Source organism: Sebastes fasciatus, chromosome 7 (assembly GCF_043250625.1).
Source record: "Sebastes fasciatus isolate fSebFas1 chromosome 7, fSebFas1.pri, whole genome shotgun sequence".
NCBI lineage: Eukaryota > Metazoa > Chordata > Actinopteri > Perciformes > Sebastidae > Sebastes > Sebastes fasciatus.
The window spans coordinates 10024492-10042797 of record NC_133801.1 but is presented as its reverse complement, the minus strand read 5'-3'; the positions used below and the strand labels follow the sequence as shown (position 1 = coordinate 10042797).

The 18306-nt window shown below is 41.3% G+C and overlaps 1 protein-coding gene across 4 annotated transcripts in view; it reads left to right on the top strand.

Moving 5' to 3' along the window:
* Positions 1-699: 699 nt before the first annotated feature.
* gdpd5b (glycerophosphodiester phosphodiesterase domain containing 5b) overlaps positions 700-18306 on the top strand; it is a 58563-nt gene continuing 40956 nt past the window's right edge. For 3 of the 4 annotated variants that reach the window (XM_074641472.1, XM_074641475.1, XM_074641474.1), the window contains exon 1: positions 702-1084. The gene's annotated coding sequence lies outside the window, so the exon portion shown is untranslated. Of the gene's footprint in view, positions 1085-18306 lie in introns of all 4 variants that reach the window. The other variant, XM_074641473.1, reaches the window with a different exon arrangement.

Genomic DNA, 18306 nt, shown 5'->3' with positions numbered 1-18306 from the left:
GAGGTGGAGCGAGCTGAGTGAATGCAAGCAGGCAGGCAGCGGAGCAGAGTACAGCAGAGGTTGCTTCCGTGTAGTTTGTGCTGGAGTCTTGTCTGAATAGCGTAGCCACACGCGAGCAGGCATGGGACACCGACCCAGATTGATTTATACTTGTAAGGAGTTACAAACAGTCCCTTTAAAGCATGTAAACATGTTCTAGTAGAAACCCAAAATACAAAAGTATGCACCTGAAAATAAGCATAATAGGTCCTCTTTAATATTTGTCATGTGTCAACAAGCAAAACTGCATTTTTTAAATTATCAGTCACTATCAGCAAAGTGTATCAAAGTATGCTTTTAAGATGATAAACAGATTCATAAAATGCATTTTTTTGCTGCACGTTGTTGCATTCAAGTCACATCGGAATTTTTGCTTACGCACGATCAGACGGCTGGGGAAACCCAATGATGGTAGTTTTTAGTGGTGGCTTCGATTCCTCCCACTAATAAGGTGACAATAAATGATCGCAATGACATTTAAGACCTCGTGAACATCATCTAAATGTCAGATAATAAATAAATAATAAATGTCGGTCTGTTTAGTGAATTAAAACGAGGTTATGTGTGTGACCTGAGAGAGTGAGCTCTGTGACGCTCCTCTCTCTGTTCTCTGTTCCAGGAGGGCTGGAGATAAAAACACCGACACTCACTCCTCCCACCGTCCACTACACTGAGTTACTCTGCCGGTGTGTGTGAGTATCGCTGCTCAACACAGAGAGACGAGGAGTCACGCTTTATCTCTGCAGAAAAGGACCGAAAAACACGGAGGAACTGAACAAATATGACTTCTTTTTATAGCTAGATAACCGACGCCCTGCTGACACCGTGAACCCATCGGCTCTCAACCGGCTGCTTCTTTGTTTTCGGTGTAAAAACTTTGTCAGCATTTCTCGTCACCGACCACCCACCTCTCTTTCTCTCTCTCTCATACCTTTGACACCGGGTTGTCCCTGTTTGACTGTCTCTGGGAGGAGACATTTCACCTGGGAGAAGAGAAAGAGAAACTTACAAAGCTACCTGGAATCAAAGAGCAGCCCTCAGACAGGTGAGTCGCTTGGTTTGTTTGTATCCCTTTTACCTGTCTGGGAGTTTTAAAGCAACATTTGTAGCCTGTTTTATTCTTTCAGAACATTTTTTGCAACATTTTGCTGTTACATTCCTCACTACCATTTATAATGTTTAGTTAATAACAGTTTTTCACCATGGTAACACTAAGCTAACATAGCTGTCAGACTCCACAACCAGCACTGCTCCCAGTAGACCACTTGAACACCAAAAGACTGACAATAACCTGATATTTTCAGGTGGAATTTCATTCATTCTCCCTGTGCAATATCATTTTCCACTTGTGCAATTTTGTTAGTAGTCTGTTAATTGTCAATACTGTATATACAACTTTAGGTTGAGCTTGGGCAACAACATATAGCAAAGATAACATTTAAAGTGAATACAAATAAAGTAAAACTGGTCAAGGAACAAGTATTGAAAAATAATAAAATAATACATAAATGAATAAAAATTAACTGACAATAACCTGATATTTTCAGGTGGAATTTCATTCATTCATTAATTCATTCTCACTGTGCAATATCATTTTCCACTTGTGCAATTTTGTTAATAGTCTGTTTATTGTCAATACTATATATACTGCTCCTATTTTTATACTTCCTTCTATTTAAATGGTATCATATTTTTGTTACACTTTGTTTAGCTCTTTTTTTACTGTGTTAGCTGATGCATCTTGTTTTTTGCACTATCCCCTTAGCTGCTGTACACTGCAAATTTCCCCATCCCATTAGGATGTTTCTTTCCTGCTTTATATTTAGAGGTTGGGCTCTGTTGGCATCCTCACTTTAATGCCTATTTAGTGTATTATAGCTATAACCACGTGTTTTTACCCATCACAGTACTTGTCCCACTGCTCACTGGTGGTCTCATGTGCACCCAAAGACATGTGGACACGCCCATGATGAAGTGTCTCTTTTTGGTGAACCTATGGCTTGATTCACACATCTGAGTTGTCAGTTTACTGTATTTAACCTCCTTTGTGATGAGCTAGTATGACATGGTTGTATCAATGGATTCCCTCGGTTTTATAGTTTCATATGATCCCAGTATCTTTACTCTAGCTTTAAAACTGAGCCTACAGTTACAAGAGCCGCTACAACCTCCACAAGATCGATTGCGTTAAAGACATTAGTGGAGTTAAAACAATTTTGCCTTAACGCGTTATCGCATTAACTCTGACAGCTCTAGTTTTACCCATCACATGCTTTAAGCTCAGTACTTGTCCCACTGCTCACTGGTGGTCTCATGTGCACCCAAAGACATGGGACACGCCCATGATGTTGTTTCCCTTTTTGGTGAACCTATGGATTGATTCACAACACATGAGTTGCCCATCACCAGTTTATGTCTATCACAGAATAATAAATGCATGTGTAGCGGCTTAATGCAAGTAAAGCAACAGAGGCTGAATGCAGAGTGTGCATTTGTGTTCACTCATGCACAGCACCTATCCCACTTACCTGCATAATTCATGACCCCATTATTTTTTGTGAAGGATGAAGGATTGTCATTTGGGTGTTCCTGGTATGATGGTATTCCAAGAAAAGATTGCATAGTGTTCTGTGTTGCTTATTAATTTTAAATTATGTAGCACTTAATCAGAGGGAATTTAATCTATAGAACTACAAGGATTAGTCGTCAACTAATAAACGAATTGCCAACTATTTTGATAATCGATTTTTAGAAAAAAGCGAAATTCTCTGATTCCAGCTTTTTAAATGTGAATATTTTTAGTTGTGGACAGCTGTGTGCAGGTTTAATAATAACTGTGCGCTACATAAAACGTGCAGTCATTTTCATTGCCATTCATTCATTCTAATATAACGGGTATTTTTCTTTCAACTCTCGTCCCAAATTTGTCCCAAAATTAACTTTCATCCTCCTTGATCATATTTTTTCGGCCCCAGGATGCCCTTAAGGCTGGGGACATACCAACCCGACGTCAGATAACTAGCAGCAACAAACGCCGCCTGTTGCGTCGCCTCATGTCGTCTTTGTTTTGGCTGACAAGTTGCATCTGAACACACCGCAAAGACTACAGCTGACGGCCAGTTAGCACGGACGTTCTGCGCATGTGTGAGAGGAAATAACTCTCCACACCAGCAGGTCACGGTAGTGTTCGTCATTCAAAAAGGGAAACCGGAAGACCGAGGGCTGTGGATATACAAGCCGTTGTTATGATAGGTACATGGAACAAAGCAGCGTTTGCCGACCATTTTTACACCACGCTCACTCACCACTTAGCTTCATTCTAGATGACCATGCCGTTGTGAACATATCCGTGTATTGGAATGATCAGATGAGATGAAGATGAAACATGAGAAGAGCCTTCTGTGTTTTTCCTCTTGACTTTACTCGTTGACTTGTTTTCCTCACGTCCGTTTCTCTTCTTGTGCACTGATTCGTTTAAGCTGAACAGCCAATCAGACGGACACCGCCGCCGATTCAACATACTGAGTCAGCCAAAAAACCTCAGACACTGGCAGACAAGAGCCGACGGTGTGGAACACACCAAAAAAACTAGGCCGACAGATGCTCACTGATGGGCCCCAAACTGTCCGACAATCAACCGTCGGCTTGGTGTGTCAGGGCCTTAATCTCGAGCACTGGTTGTGGACATTTTAGGACGTCATCTTGGGCTTTGGGAAACACTGATCAACATTTTTCAACTAATCGACTAATCAAGAAAATAATCAACAGATTAATCAACAATGAAAATAACCGTGAGTTGCAGCCCTAATCTAGTAAATATGTCGGAGTTTCATCAGGTTAAAATCTTTGGCCGTTTGGTGCATCATCTCTTGACCATGTTAACACTTCTCCATCTGTCACTACCACACCTCCAGTAAAAACAGCTCACACTTATTTGCTTTATAGATTCCAGTTGACAGATGACATGTATGTGAATCTATCTAGGCATGTCAATAATTACTTTAGAAGGGATTACAACCTGTTTCAATAGACGGATGACTCAGGACGAGTCAAGACTTTAAAAAGTCTGTGCAAGGTTGTTTTCTTTTTTTTATCACTTTTTTACGACATCTATAAATGGATTGGAGGGCTTCGGAGTGGAGGGTGCCGAATACTGTTTTTGACCGTACTGTAGATGCCTCTGCATAGTAAGTTGGGCTCCTGTCCTGAGGGCAGCCAGCACTATGAAAATGTTTTCGGATCATGACATTGAAACTCATCTTGTATGCCACGTGAGAAACTAAACATCACTCTTGACATTCAGATTGCTCCAGTTTCAGCTGAGGGACTTTGACAAAATGATACAAAGGTTGACATTTTGAGGTAAGCTGGGAAAAGGGTGACATAACATATCCATTTCTACAGTTTCAGTTTTCAAATTTGCTTGGAATAGAGTGAGATATGGGTACAGTGTTGTGTTCAAAAAAATGTACAGCTATGCTGAAAAGGCTTGGGCTTGTATTGAAAAGTGCTTTAAAGATCACCCTAGAAATGTTGTTTTAGGAGAATATATGGAGAATAGAGGGAGATGTAATAGGTCAGAACAGGGAGGAATGTGGTGTTCACAGCAGTAATCCACTTACTTCTTACTGACTCTTTGACACACGGTTTTGTAGATATGTTGTAGAGCTTTTAAACAATTTCTTCTTAATCTTTCTTTATCGTGTTGCTGCTGATTTGAAAGTAGCTGTGCTGCTGACTAGAGCGGACGCTATTGTCCATTTGTGAGTCGAGCATTGATTCTGTGTCCTAGACATTCTGCTTTGCTCTGCTTATATAACAGACACTGTGTACTTATATGTTGTTGTACTGTATCCTTAAATAGCTGTTTCTAAGAAGAGAAATGTATACAATAGATGCAGTATCCTATAGGTTATTTGCTAGCTTCATATACCAAAAGAAACACATCTGTAAGATCTGTTGAAGCTGTGCAGAATCATCCAGAGGGAGTGCAAATCTGACTTGTAAAAAATGACCTTCGGCGCTGAGTTGCTACAGCCGTTAATTATGGGTGTAAAATTATATTGATTCTTTGGACAATGATACGATATTTGCTGATATCACAAAGTCTGTCACGATTTGATTTTGATTCTGGGGCCTGCAATCAATGTTGGACAATATTATATGCCCATTTAACACAATCATATTTATATAAACTCACAAAAAGCAACTAAAATATGATTTGATAATTCAATTTCTGGGCTCTGTAGGAAGGGCGTGCTTGGATCTGCCATGGGGATTTCAAAATAAAGGCGCGTATCTCAAAGATGATTATATGTATCAATGTTTTTGCTTTGCATAAATGACATTGATCATTGAATCAATATATCGATCCAGATCGATCAATGTATCGTTACACCCCTACCGCTAACTGAAAGGTCGTCTCGTCTCCCGGAGCTGCCGCATGCTTTCCTCCCGGCGAAGTAGTCTCCTGGCGGCGGGGAGGACGAAGCGAAAATTCAGTTTCTAGTGACACATATTTCTGCCCATAGAATATCATCAACAAGTTGGATGATTGGCTAACATGGTGGCAAGACCAATTGACAAGTCAGCTCTTTATCTGCATGTGATATCACTTAGTCAGCGTCTTTCAGTTGGCAATTTTCAATCTGTCAGAGAACATGGTGGGCTGAGTTTATTAATTCATATCTCTACTCATATGTTAGGCGAGGCATGTAGCTGATACTGTGATTACTTTCATGCTGAGTGCAGCAATTCCTGGATTGATATTTTTACACTGCAGTAACAGATTGTGAGTTAAACAAATAAGGGTTAGCTCACATTTACAGACACAACTGGTTTGTTCCAGCGTCATTTCACCCTGCTCCCGAGAAGGTTGGAGCCCTGCTGTGTGAAACGTGCTTTATATTTGCAATGCACAGCAGATCCTGTCACTATGGATAAGTTCAGCATTTGTTAGCAAATCTGTGTGAGGTCGTTACCTGAAGGACTGTGGTTTCTGACAAATTGTTGTCAAATGGGAGCCCACAATCAAAGTCAGAGAAAACTTCACTTTCTCTGCCTCACCTTATTTGTGCAGGTAACATTCCCGAGGCCAATTGCTATTAATTGAACCCCCGTAGGAACACAGGAGACTTTGGTTCGCTGTCTTTACTAGTTTGAAACTTGAGCTGTCTTCAAAGTCCAGCGCTCAGACAAACTACATAGTTATTTTGTCAAAGCTGAGGCTACGCTTTGAAAAGAGGCAGAAAATACCTACTTGACTGGATAACAAGTCTGCTTGTTTTTCTTTCATTCTTGGGGATATTCCCACCACTTGAGACCCACCACCAGGGAGTTCAAACATTGACCAGCTGAGAAAAAATAGACTTTTATAGTTTTTTATATGGTCAGTGCCTGCAAGTAGTTTTTCACATTATTTCAGACTTATACTCTACTTGTATTTACCATACAGTTGTGTTGCTTTTGTGTAATCCCTGGACTAGAAGTAAAGAAGCCAAATGTTCATATAAGGAGAAAGCTCAGTTTCCCTTTCAGAAAGCTAAGTTCACCATAGCGGCACCTGCTCGTCTGGCCCTGCCTCCCGGGCTCAGACAGCAGTCACAGTAGAGGACAGAGCTCACTGTGATGTCAACACACAGATGGTGGTGAAGAGCCCTCATGTAGACGTACAGATGGCACATTTGATAAAACATCCTAGTTCACCGCCTCCAACAGTCAGACCGAAGAGGCCGGAGTGAACTAAGCCAACGGAGTTGTCCATTTGCCACACACACACACACACACACACAGTACAACAATGGTTCCCACCGTGTCTCTGCATGCCACGGATGTCTTTGTCAGCTGTTTGCTTTCCAGGCCACAGTATCAGCACTACAGTTTCACCTATGATTAGGAACCAGAATACTTTCTCTCAACCCTAACAGGCAGACAGGCCACGTGGGGTCGAGATATAACTGATTCTGCCATAGAGAGGTGAAGCAAGTAATTTTGCATGTCAAGAAAGTTGCAGTTTGTCGTAGTATCATTTAGTTTTGTGTGAAACCGCTCAGTGAACTACATCTCTCGTCTCGCACAATATACGTCACCAACACTAGCTAACTTAGTTATGTTCCACGCACAAATGCAACGTTATCTTACCTGATGTGTTTTATCCAGCGACTCCTGGTATTTATATCAGCCAGAAAGCGAAAGAACGAACAAGACCCGTTGCTCATGCGAGTACATCCCAGTAGAAAACACACAAGAATCATAGCTTCAGCTAGAGAGACGTCATTTATGCGACTTTTGGGTGTGTAGTCTTTCAAACATATTTTCACGGTCTTATACTTTAACAGTTTTACATCAAACTGCGACTTGCAAAATTATGTTTTAAATTGACAAACATCATATGTGTGATTCATGGCGAAATTCAAACAGGATAAAAACAAATATTTGCCTCTCGCCGTTGACTACCGTTCATATTTTTTCCGTAATAAGGTCCCATGGTTGTCCACCGGAAGGTACGGGATGTCGGCTCTCTGTTGCTTTATATTTCTTTTAGCCTCACAGCAGAAAGCAGGGAAGCATTGGGTCATAGCAAATGAGTTTAGGAAGCATTGCTCCAGGATGAAACAGTGATGTGTTGAAAGTAGTTTCAAAATGTTCTGCCTGGCAGCACTATAATCATGCACCATGAAGTGGCAAGCACACAGTTTTCATCCCATCAAAAGGTACGGTCACTGATTTCAGTACATTCTCAGTACAGTGATTTTGACTGGTCAGAGGCCCCACACACTCCTCTCTGTTGACTGGCATTTTATGGCAAAAGCAGCTGTGAAAGCAGAAACAGTTGTTGAATAAAATACTGTAGGTTCAACTATATGGGGGAACTGTAAAAAAAAAAAAAGTAATTGGAGCCTTGGTTGAAAAGCATTTTTGGTAGGCTGCGGAGCTCTGACAAGTGGTTGTAATGGACTGTATATGCTATTACTCTCTTTCACAGATATGTAAAATGGACCATTAACTTTATCAAGAGTCAGTAAAATGTATCCAAAAATATCTGCCTACGCTTTTCTCTGTCATTACCAAATTCATGGAGCATTTTATGAACAGTTTGGTGAATTAATAATTACATGCTTGGATAGCTGGGACAGGCAGTTTCTGTAAATTGAAGCTGCTAATATGGTAGGAGAGCTTTGAGCCTGGAAGCTCAAAGCTTTGTTCTCTTTTACTATCAAAGCTTTAATAATCAGAGAGGAGGAACATCAAATCCAGATGAAAGAGTGATTATAAAGCTGTTTAAAGAAAAGAAACCTCTTCATATAAGGCTTGAATATAGGATCAAGATGTTGTAGACCTGCTGCTCGTTATAACACCCAAAACACTCAAGTTGATGTGACGAAATAGGCAAAGTGCCCGTCTTCTTCCCCCTGGCTCCACCCAAAACACCCTCTATCCCCCTGCATTTCTCTCCCTACCATATCTACATTGTGTTTATTTTTTTATACAAACAGAAAAGATGTCGGAAATCTCTAGTTTTCACCTTTGCACTTGTCACTCTTGGTTTCTTAATGCATTTGCATTTTTAGCCATTCTAGTGGCATGGCTATATGTCAGTCCGTCCATTAGTCCAGCACTTTGGTCCAGACTAAAATATCACAACAATTACTTAATGGATTGCCATGCAATTTGGTAAAGACAATCATGGTCCCCCTGAGAATGAATACTACTGACTTTTGATGGATTTAAACAAAATTTCGTAAATACATTCATGTTGTTATCTAGGGCCATCATCAGGTTTATGACTAAATACCTGCAAAATGACATTCCCTTCAGCCTAAGCTGTAGGGAAGAGCCCATATGAAAGTAACGCGGTACAAAAGTAACAGAGCGATTTCCTTTGAGCCCGTACGTGTCTGATATGCCAAAATAAATCAGCATGTACAGCACGCAACACATACCTGAACTGCGAACATTTGCTTGGATATATCATACCGTCGCGGTGTGTTAACCAGAACGCTGTTTTGGATCACGGAAAGTAAATTCACTCAAGCGGTATTTTTTGTGAGTGACAGGTTGTTTATTGTTTCATGAGTCACAGTCATGATCATTTGACAGATTAGTTAGTACTTTAACACATCCTGAAGTTTGACATGTCAGTATAGCAGCAAGTCGGGTTCTACTGTCAGGAGTCATTGTTTGGAAGAAAGTAACCGATGTTTCCTTCATCCCTTTACACCATTGTTACTGTACAGTCAAACAACAAAATGAAATGTGTTATTATCAATAATTGGCTGAATCACTGTTTAACAGTTATACTGATTTTGTAAAACGTTCGATGAAATTGAAAATTCAAATTTAAATGAAATTTTATATTTTTTTATAAAGATAAAGGACATATGTTTGCAATCACATATTAACAAGGACATTGTTTGTTGTTACTTTCGTTCCCAGCTGACAGTGTCAAAAGTAACATCCATTCAAAGTCAAATTATACCGAAGTTGTTCCACATTTGTACAAAATAACACCTGGTGTTGACAGAACACACATGTGAGTTAATTTGTTTCTGTCTGTAACGTTATCTTTTAAAATGACGTTTATCTGAAAAGTCGCCTCTCCCCTACTTTGTGTTTTTAGTGCTAATTCGCAAATGTTAGCTTGCTAATATGCCAAACCAAGATGGTGAACATGGTAAACATTACACCAGTTTAGCATCTTAACATTGCTGATGGAAGCATTTAGCTTGAAGGACCACTGTGGAATCTAATTTTACCACGTGACACCAGAGCATTTAGCTGTTATTTATGGATTCTTGTCAGCTTGAAAAGTTGTGTGGGCAGCGAAGACGCAGACATTCGGCTCCGGTCTCCCTAGACATGTCCGTCCTGCTAGCTCTTCGTAGCCTGGCATTCTTCTCTGTGGGTGCTTCCCTTCACTTTTACTCCAGACATCCGAAATCACAGGCTGTACTAAAGCTGATGAGGGAAGTGTGGTGCACATGTAGATTAAGCCATCCAGTCTTTTAAGGTGATAATTATTCAAACCCACACACCATCAGCTGCCTAAACAGTGGCATGGTGGATCAGAGGTTAGCACGGTCACCTCACAGCTGGAAGGAGCTGGGTTCAAACCCCACAAAGTTGACTTTGGCGTTTCCTTGTACGCTTTCCTCTCCAGTGTGTCTGGGTGGTCCCCTTGCGGCATGCTCCAAAACACAGGAATCCTTCCGCCTTTTGGCCTCCACATCTAATAGATGAAACCTAATAGATGTTGCTCAAACTGTACATTCCTATTTTCATGGTACATTGGGTGAGGCCTTCGGGGAGAAGCAGTATTTGCAGTACCTGGCTGAAATACCTAAATCAATAATGAGCAACCCCTCCATCCTCAAGGCTCTGGAAAGCTCCTAATATGGCTTTATTGTTCACTATATCCACATTTCTTTGTCAAGCACTGTCCCTGCAGCATCAAGCCAGATCACTTCTCCATCAGATCATCAAACCGTCCTTCAGTCCATGAAGGAGGCTTCATACTATAAGGTGAAGCCCACTCTTTAGAGGTTATTTTTACCTCCCAGATGAAAAATGAGAGCAATATCTCCACACATCACTTGACCTACTTATACCACTGTTGTTTTGTCCGCACTGAAATGAGTGGGTGGATTTCTTCCTCGTCTCCCAGTCATTTATTTCATATTGTTCAGCTCTAATAATGGAAATAAGTGACAGTAATGGCACTTCCTCTTCCTGCTGTCAATGTTCTCATTTGAAGACACTAATGGAGGGTGATTAGATGATTTTTTACTCGGATTATCTCTGACCCATATTTTTTCAGATTGACGAGCTGTCAGTTTGATGTGTCAGATTGTGTGGAAGTTCTTCTACCACCAGCTTTACTAATTCTGTTGCCCGTTGTTTGTTTGCTGTTGGTTCCTTCAAATGGGGTCGTGTTTACCGTGTTCACGAGTTGAGCCCATATGAACGCCCCCCTCATGTGGTATTCATGACCTCGTAAGTGGAAAGTTTCTGAAAGTGGCATGTTTGTTGACGTTATCAGGAATGGCGGAGATCATGGAAGTTCTTTTTTTTTGTGCATAATAAGGGAATATATTTTAATTTTAGTCGTATATTGTTTTTCTTCATAATTTTATAATATGTCAGAGGAAAACGGTGATATTCCCAATGGCCTCATCTTGTTCCTTTGTCATTATGCCTTTGCATTTATTGCATAATGTTCCCCGCTTGCTAAATTGTTAGCCTCTGTGGCTTCTAGATGCCGACAGTAACATTAATATTGTTGTTGCTTAGCAGCGGTGTTTTCACGACTTAAACACTTGAACGCCAAGCATATCGTCTACATGACTTCCCATGTTGTAAACACGAGCTCACGAGTTTCATTTGAAGGCACCATAAAACTCTAGTTGACGGATTTTCAGCCATTATTTCATGCTGTTGGTCAGTTTGAAAAGTAAGATTCCCTCCCAATAATTCTTCTTTCTCAGCTGCACTGCTCACTACCTTGTATGGCAAAATCTTGGAGTCTTTTAAATCTCGGGTTTAATGTACGACTCTGGTACTGTAAGCTGCTGTGAAGACTGCTCGGCTCAGTTGGCCAGAAGAAGACCCCAATCATTCTCTAACAGTGAGCTGTTGTTTGTGCTCCATCATGCTGTTCTGTCCCTTATGTTGTTTCTAAAGCTTTCTTAATGTCCCAGAGAACACAATTACTCAAGATTATTTATACAAATGGATCTGTCGGTTTCATAGTCAATACTCATTAGATGCAAATCATGACCTGTCCAGTATTATCGGCACAGGAAGGACATTAACACAATTGTGTAAGCGTTTGGCAATACCCCTCTATCCTCATTCGTCTGTCCAGAATATTCTGGCACCGGCGCCTCTCAACAAGTATGTGTTGAATACTCGATTCTTTTTTTCATCTTGATGTCATAAAGCTGGAGAGAGCTAGAGAAACTTTATGTTACTGAATATTCATCCTGCCTCAGGTCTTGTATGCTTCGAAATGAAACGGTATTTGTTCTCATGAATATCCTTGAGGAATGTGTCGAGGAATATTCTTAAGGTCACCAAGCTGACAAAGAGCTTTAGAGGTGTCGGTGCACGTTGCCTCATGTCTTCTGTTAAAAGATGCACTTTACAGCCGCCTGTTCTGTCAGCTTAAGGCTGGCTCACACTAAAGGATTTTTCAAATCTTAAAGGGACTGTTTGTAAGAATCAGAAATGCTTGTTAACAACGACACCTGTGGCCGTTAAGTCGATGAAAGTCAGCGTCGGGCTCGCGCTTGTGCTCGCTCTACATAGACATGAACGAGCATCGCTCAAAACAGTGAGGCGACACACGTCAGCTAAAACCACAATATCACTCTATATTTCAGCTGCTTGGCAGTAATGTTAGCTGACCAGACGAAGGTCTCTCCATGAATCAATGCTGATCCTAGTGTTGGCTTTTCCTGCCTCAGCCTCCTGACCGCAGCCGGAGGGAACAGGGGAGACACCGGCACCCGGTCGGAGACGATACCATTACTCTCTGCGGAGCCCCGTCACTTCACAAGACACGGAAAAACCTCTGTTGGTCTGGAGGAGCTGCAGCATTTATTTCACTAGATATTCTCAGAGCGAGCTGAGTGAAGGCATGCAGGCAGGCAGAGGAGCAGAGCACAGCAGAGACTACAGCCGTGGAGACCGGTCTCCCCTGCGTCCTCCGACCGTGGCCAACACTGTTTTGCAAGACGGGCTTCACTAGATATAACTTTGGTGCTTCCGTGTAGTTTGTGTTGGAGTCTTGTCTGAACAGCGTAGCCGCACGCGAGCGCGCATGGGACACCGACCCGGATTGATTTATACTTGTAAGAAGTTACAAACAGTCCCTGTTTGTATAAAACTGATAAAGTATGTCCATGAATATGAGATATGAGTTTACAGTTAATTACAAGTCCTCCTCGGCATTGAGGAGTTTGGTTTATGGCGTTTTGCAGATCACGCTCGTTAACTTCTTCACAGCATCTTTTGTTTGTATGCCCTCTGGCGTTGCAGAGAATACTGCAAAGAACAACACATGTGCGTGCGCCATCTGTGGAGGTCCGTGCCTCGTGCGAGCATAAACAAAAGCCTTACAAAGCATGTGCATCACCTTTTTTTGCCCCGGCCCAGGTGGATCAGATTATTTTAATATTGATTATCTGCCAATACTGAGTCTCATGCAATATGTTTAGTCTGTGCATGAAAGTGAAAACAGTAAAAACATAAATCACATAACACATCTTCACATGTATGTGCCAGTTCATTCTCAATTTATTGAATCCAGCTGACCATTTGTTGTTGAATCTGGATGAAGACCTCGGAATAACTTCCCTGACATCAACCTTTCCTAACAAACTGCTTGTTAGCCAGGATGAACTTCATTCTGCAGTGTCGGTGCTTATTAACTTTTGCTTACCTGCAGCTACCTAATCAGTATCCCTCCCTTCCTCTTTACAATACTGTATGAAAGCAGGCTGCTAATCAAAACACCCTCCTATCTGAAGGTGCACCAAACAAAGTGGAATCAATGGCTGTGATTAATTCTACCATAGATCAGTTATTTGCCTCCTAAAGCTATGAAATGCCCAGTTAATCCTAACTCCAGATGCCTGGATATAGAGTGGATACATAATTCATATAAAACTGGTAAACTGTAAGCAGGCTGTGAGTAATTGTTTCAGTCTCCCCCTGTGGATTCATGACTGGAAGGCTTAGGGAGGAAGATGATGTTTTCATCACTATCTCAAATCAGCTTCCCTCTTATGTGCGCTAGTTGTCACTAACTGGCACAGCTGACCAGACAATTTGAGAGTGGTTTGTGGTGGGACTTAATGTCAGACTAGGGATGAACAGGAGCTGTGGGCTGGAAGCTGTGGCCATTAATTCTTCAACCACACTGACTCATGGGAGTGATTTAGGGTTTGGTTAGAATTATGTGGATAACTTGTGTTGAGCTGATAATATTTACGGTTGCATTCGGGATTAGATGGAAACATGCCGAACATTGTTGTTGTTGGGTAATGCAGAGGCTTTCTATTTGAAGTGGCAGAAACAAATTGCAGCACTGATTAAAAAAAGCTCCTTATATATTGCACTGTATTGTTAATACATTGCAACATGCAACATTTTAAGACCACCAGAAAGAAGTATGTTGTACGCTCCTTTCCTGAGCTTGGGCAGAGTAGAGCCGACGGTGCGGGACACACCGCAAAAACTAGGGCGACAGATGCTCTCCGACATTGTGTCCGGGCCTATAGACTGTCAGCACATGATGGCGGATACATGTTTGTTGTCTGATTTATTATTTTCATTATACAGGTAGAAGAAACTTAATGAAACGGATGCTTTGCGGGCCTCAGAAGTCATTTAGCCGTGTGAGAACGACATGAACTAAGCAGAAAACCTTTTTTTTTTCCTTTTTAATCAAGTGCTGAGACTCTCCTGCTGGGATTTAATGTATGTTCTACAGTCTTACTTTAGAGAGCTTAGACTGATCCACAGCTCTCCTTTGTGAGTTAACTTAATATAATCGTATTATTAAGTGACCTTAGTTTCCCCTTGCTTTACCTGAGCACTTGAAGGAGTTATATTATGTAGTCTACGTCTGGCCAGTAAGAACACGTCTCCAGACTTTTGCCTTCTCAAGAAACTCCACTGGCTTTGTCACATGGAAAGATGAATTAAAGAAAGCAGTGAGCAGCTTATCCTGCATTAGTGGGTGTCTTATCTATATTATCTGTGCTCACCTCTGTTTACAAAGCTGATGATCCGCTCTTATTTATCTGTCACCTTTCAGGATTGATCAAGTGAAAGTCTGCCTTTCTCTAGGTTATTTGATCAGAGATTATTTGTGTAATACAGGGTGTCCTGGTCACATCATATTTTAAGTTAAACTTTAAACTAAAAAATCTTTTTTTAAATGGATTGGCCAATTCATAAAAGCCTGTAATGTTACTGTTATAAACACTGGTTTGTTTAGTTTAAACAGAGGAGGAGGTGAGTAACATGAGCTAACAGTACCAAGAGTTTTCTTGGAAGGCAAAGGATCTTTCATGACTTCATTTTAAATATTGCCAAGACTCTGCATATTTTCTACAGCGAGAGCACTCGACTGTCAGTGCTGAGCCAGCTTTAATAGCTCCGATATAATTACTCTCTCATTGCTTGTTATAACGGTCTTTATCACCCATGTGTCACTAGTCGACTCCCTCCCAGGCATCTTCTGTTGCCACATGCTTCAGCCGAGTCTCCATGGTGCTCCATTGCTCATCTCAATAAGCAATTCAGATTATTCAAACATGACGGGGATCAGGAAGAGATTAAGTGGAGGCCCATTTGCAAAAGACTAAATGGAGATTAGGGTGTTGTTTTTAAGTAAAGATTTACTCTACTGTCAGTGTCACCAAGGTGTTCACATTTAGTCTTGCCATTGTTTCTGCAAAATTCTTAAATATGTGTCACTGTGTCATGCAAAAATCTACTTTGTTGTGAAATCCGCACGGAGTATAAAAGATTCAAACGCTTCCTCGCCATGATTCCACGTCAGCTCATGTCTGTGCGGCCGTCCTTGCGGAAAGTATAACCGAAGCTTTACTCTAGTAACACCCTGTTTACTGGTGGTAACAGCAAATGCAGTTTAAAGGACCAGTGTGTAACAATTAGGAGGATCTATTTTCAGAAATGGAATATAATATTAATAAGTATGTTTTCTTTAGTGTATAATCACCTGATAATAAGAATTGTTGTGTTTTCGTTAGCTTAGAATGAGCCCTCGTATCTACATAAGGAACGGGTCCTCTTCACGGAGTCCGCCATGTTGCACCACCATGTTTCTACAGTAGCCCAGAACAGACAAACCAAACACTGGCCCTAGAGAGAGCCTTTCACGTTTTTACGTTACCTGAAGGCCACCGTAGTTCTCCAACGAACTTTAAAACAGTGGCACCGCCAGCCGCTGTCTGACTTACGTTGCTCCTAAAGTAGTGTTATTAGGGAAAGGATGGCCTCTGAGTGTGGAGAGCGGCATTACCACTGTTTTGCACTCGGCAGCTCACGTTACCGCAGTCTTGGAAAGGGAGGAGTGAGCGGAGGGGTACTCAGTTGGTTGCAATCTGCAACAACACCACTAGATGTCACCAAATCCTACACACTGTACCTCTAACACACAGCGCTCAATAAAATATCAGGAACAGCTGATAATAAACATTACCTTTGTGAAGCTTAGGATGTCATCTGTCTGAGTTCAGCTGCAGTTGTTGGTTCAACTGTATAGTAATATATATGAACAAGAACACTTTACACTGTAGTGTAATATATATAATATATGCACCAGTTGAATAAAGTTGGGAACAGTAAAATTAGCCAATTACCTCTCTAAGAAAGTCAGTAATTGAACATTACGAGCTTCACAGCATTATTAAAAATTAGACCAGGTATTACTGTCATTTTGTCAACTCTCTGTACATTACAGTGGTGTTTTGAGTGACCTTGCGCTGGTTGAGAAGCATAATTTGTCCCTATTTTGGTGAACTATCTTCTCTTTTTCGTTATTGGGTTGGCCTTCGATCCCATAGTCCTCTGCCTCTTGGCCTCTCGCTCAGTTCCCTGGTCAGAAGAAGACACTGTTTTCTGCTGGGAAACTGCTGAAGCATTTCCTCCCCTGCAGACTGTTTTCCCTCGCGGAGCCTTTGATTGGAGGAAATGAGGCAGCAGAAAAGGGGATGACAACAGCCGTTTTGGGGTTTTTCATACAACCCTTATCCTTATCTTGTCTTCTCGTTCAGACAACTTGTGACATAAATGTTAGAGAAGCTGCTTCACTTGCTGATTTCACCTGTTAAATCTATTTCAGTCACGATGGGGCAGTGTAGGTGACGAGATTTGTGTATTCACTCGAAATTTTGATTTGAAACTAAGCACGAGGAAGATGGTCTTTCTTATTTTTTTGCTCAATCGTCTCGGCTTTTGTGGTTCTGTTGTGGTGAGTCAGTGTGACAGTGCAGCCCGCATGGTGGTCACACTTCTGCTGCACCTACTGACTGTGGTCTGAGGTGTCACATCAATGTTGGCAAAATATGAGTGCAAGTGCAGACTCTTGGATGAATATTCTCTCTGAGATTCAGAACATTACTGCTCGTGCTGGATTTAACTCGCCAATTCATTGCGGTTTATTCAAGATTTAATCGTCTCCACTGACTGGGTCACATTTAGCTGATGAGTTTCTGCTAAGACATCATGCTGATAAAAGGATTAATTGCAGCGCTTTTCCTTCTGTCTTTATACAGCTCGGATGAGGGTCGGAGCATATTAACTAGGAAGTAAAAAATGAATGAGCCTGCTAGCTCAAGGTGACAATTCTGTGGCCTCAGTGCTGCTCTGCCTCATTATGATAAGATTTCACATCAAATAGTTTGAATTAAAAGGCTGTTTGATGTTCGGCTCAATTGAAGTAGCGATGATGTGTGATATTTTTGACTTTGAGGATACAAGTGGCTGCTACACTGGCATGAATGGAAGCTTTAAGAAGTAAACATGTTGCTACATAAACCGCGTGAGCCTCTTTGCTGTAACAACATGGAGGTACTGCTGTGGATACAGGTTTGAACGCTATAATTTGTCAACAAGTGACAACATGACGACGTGCAGAAAGCGGTTGTTACTTGATGAGCAAGCCAACAGAGCTTCACTGTGTCAGCTGCACGCTTGTTTTTCTGTCTTGAGGGCTTGGTTGGCATGCCCAGACACAATTTTTTCATTATGTAAGGAGCTGTTGATCATGCACAACCATCATTGACAGGTGGTTCAGGCCTGCCAATATTCATATTAAATCTTAATCAAATTAACCCTAAGAGACCCAGACTCGTTTTTGTCTTTTAAGGAAGGTACAGAGGGTCTTTAGGGGGAGATGGCAAGTAAACAGTATATGTTACATAGAAGTGGTGTACATCATCTGAAAGCTGGGAACCTGAAGATTAATTTGAGATGCAGCTCAGCACTGTGTCAAGTTGTTCTAGTCATAAATCAGAAATAAACATGAATTAATTAAGTGAATTGTGAGTGTATAAGGGTGTAGAACATTATGATAGAGGTATATGATGGCCATCCCCATGCTCCATCATGTCTCATAAGTTGTTGCAGAATTTTTTTTTTTGTTACACAGACCCTCAGACTGCAACACCATCCTTACACCTCTTCCTAACATACAGCGAGTGAGCGAACTCTGGCGAATGGAGCGCGAAAAAT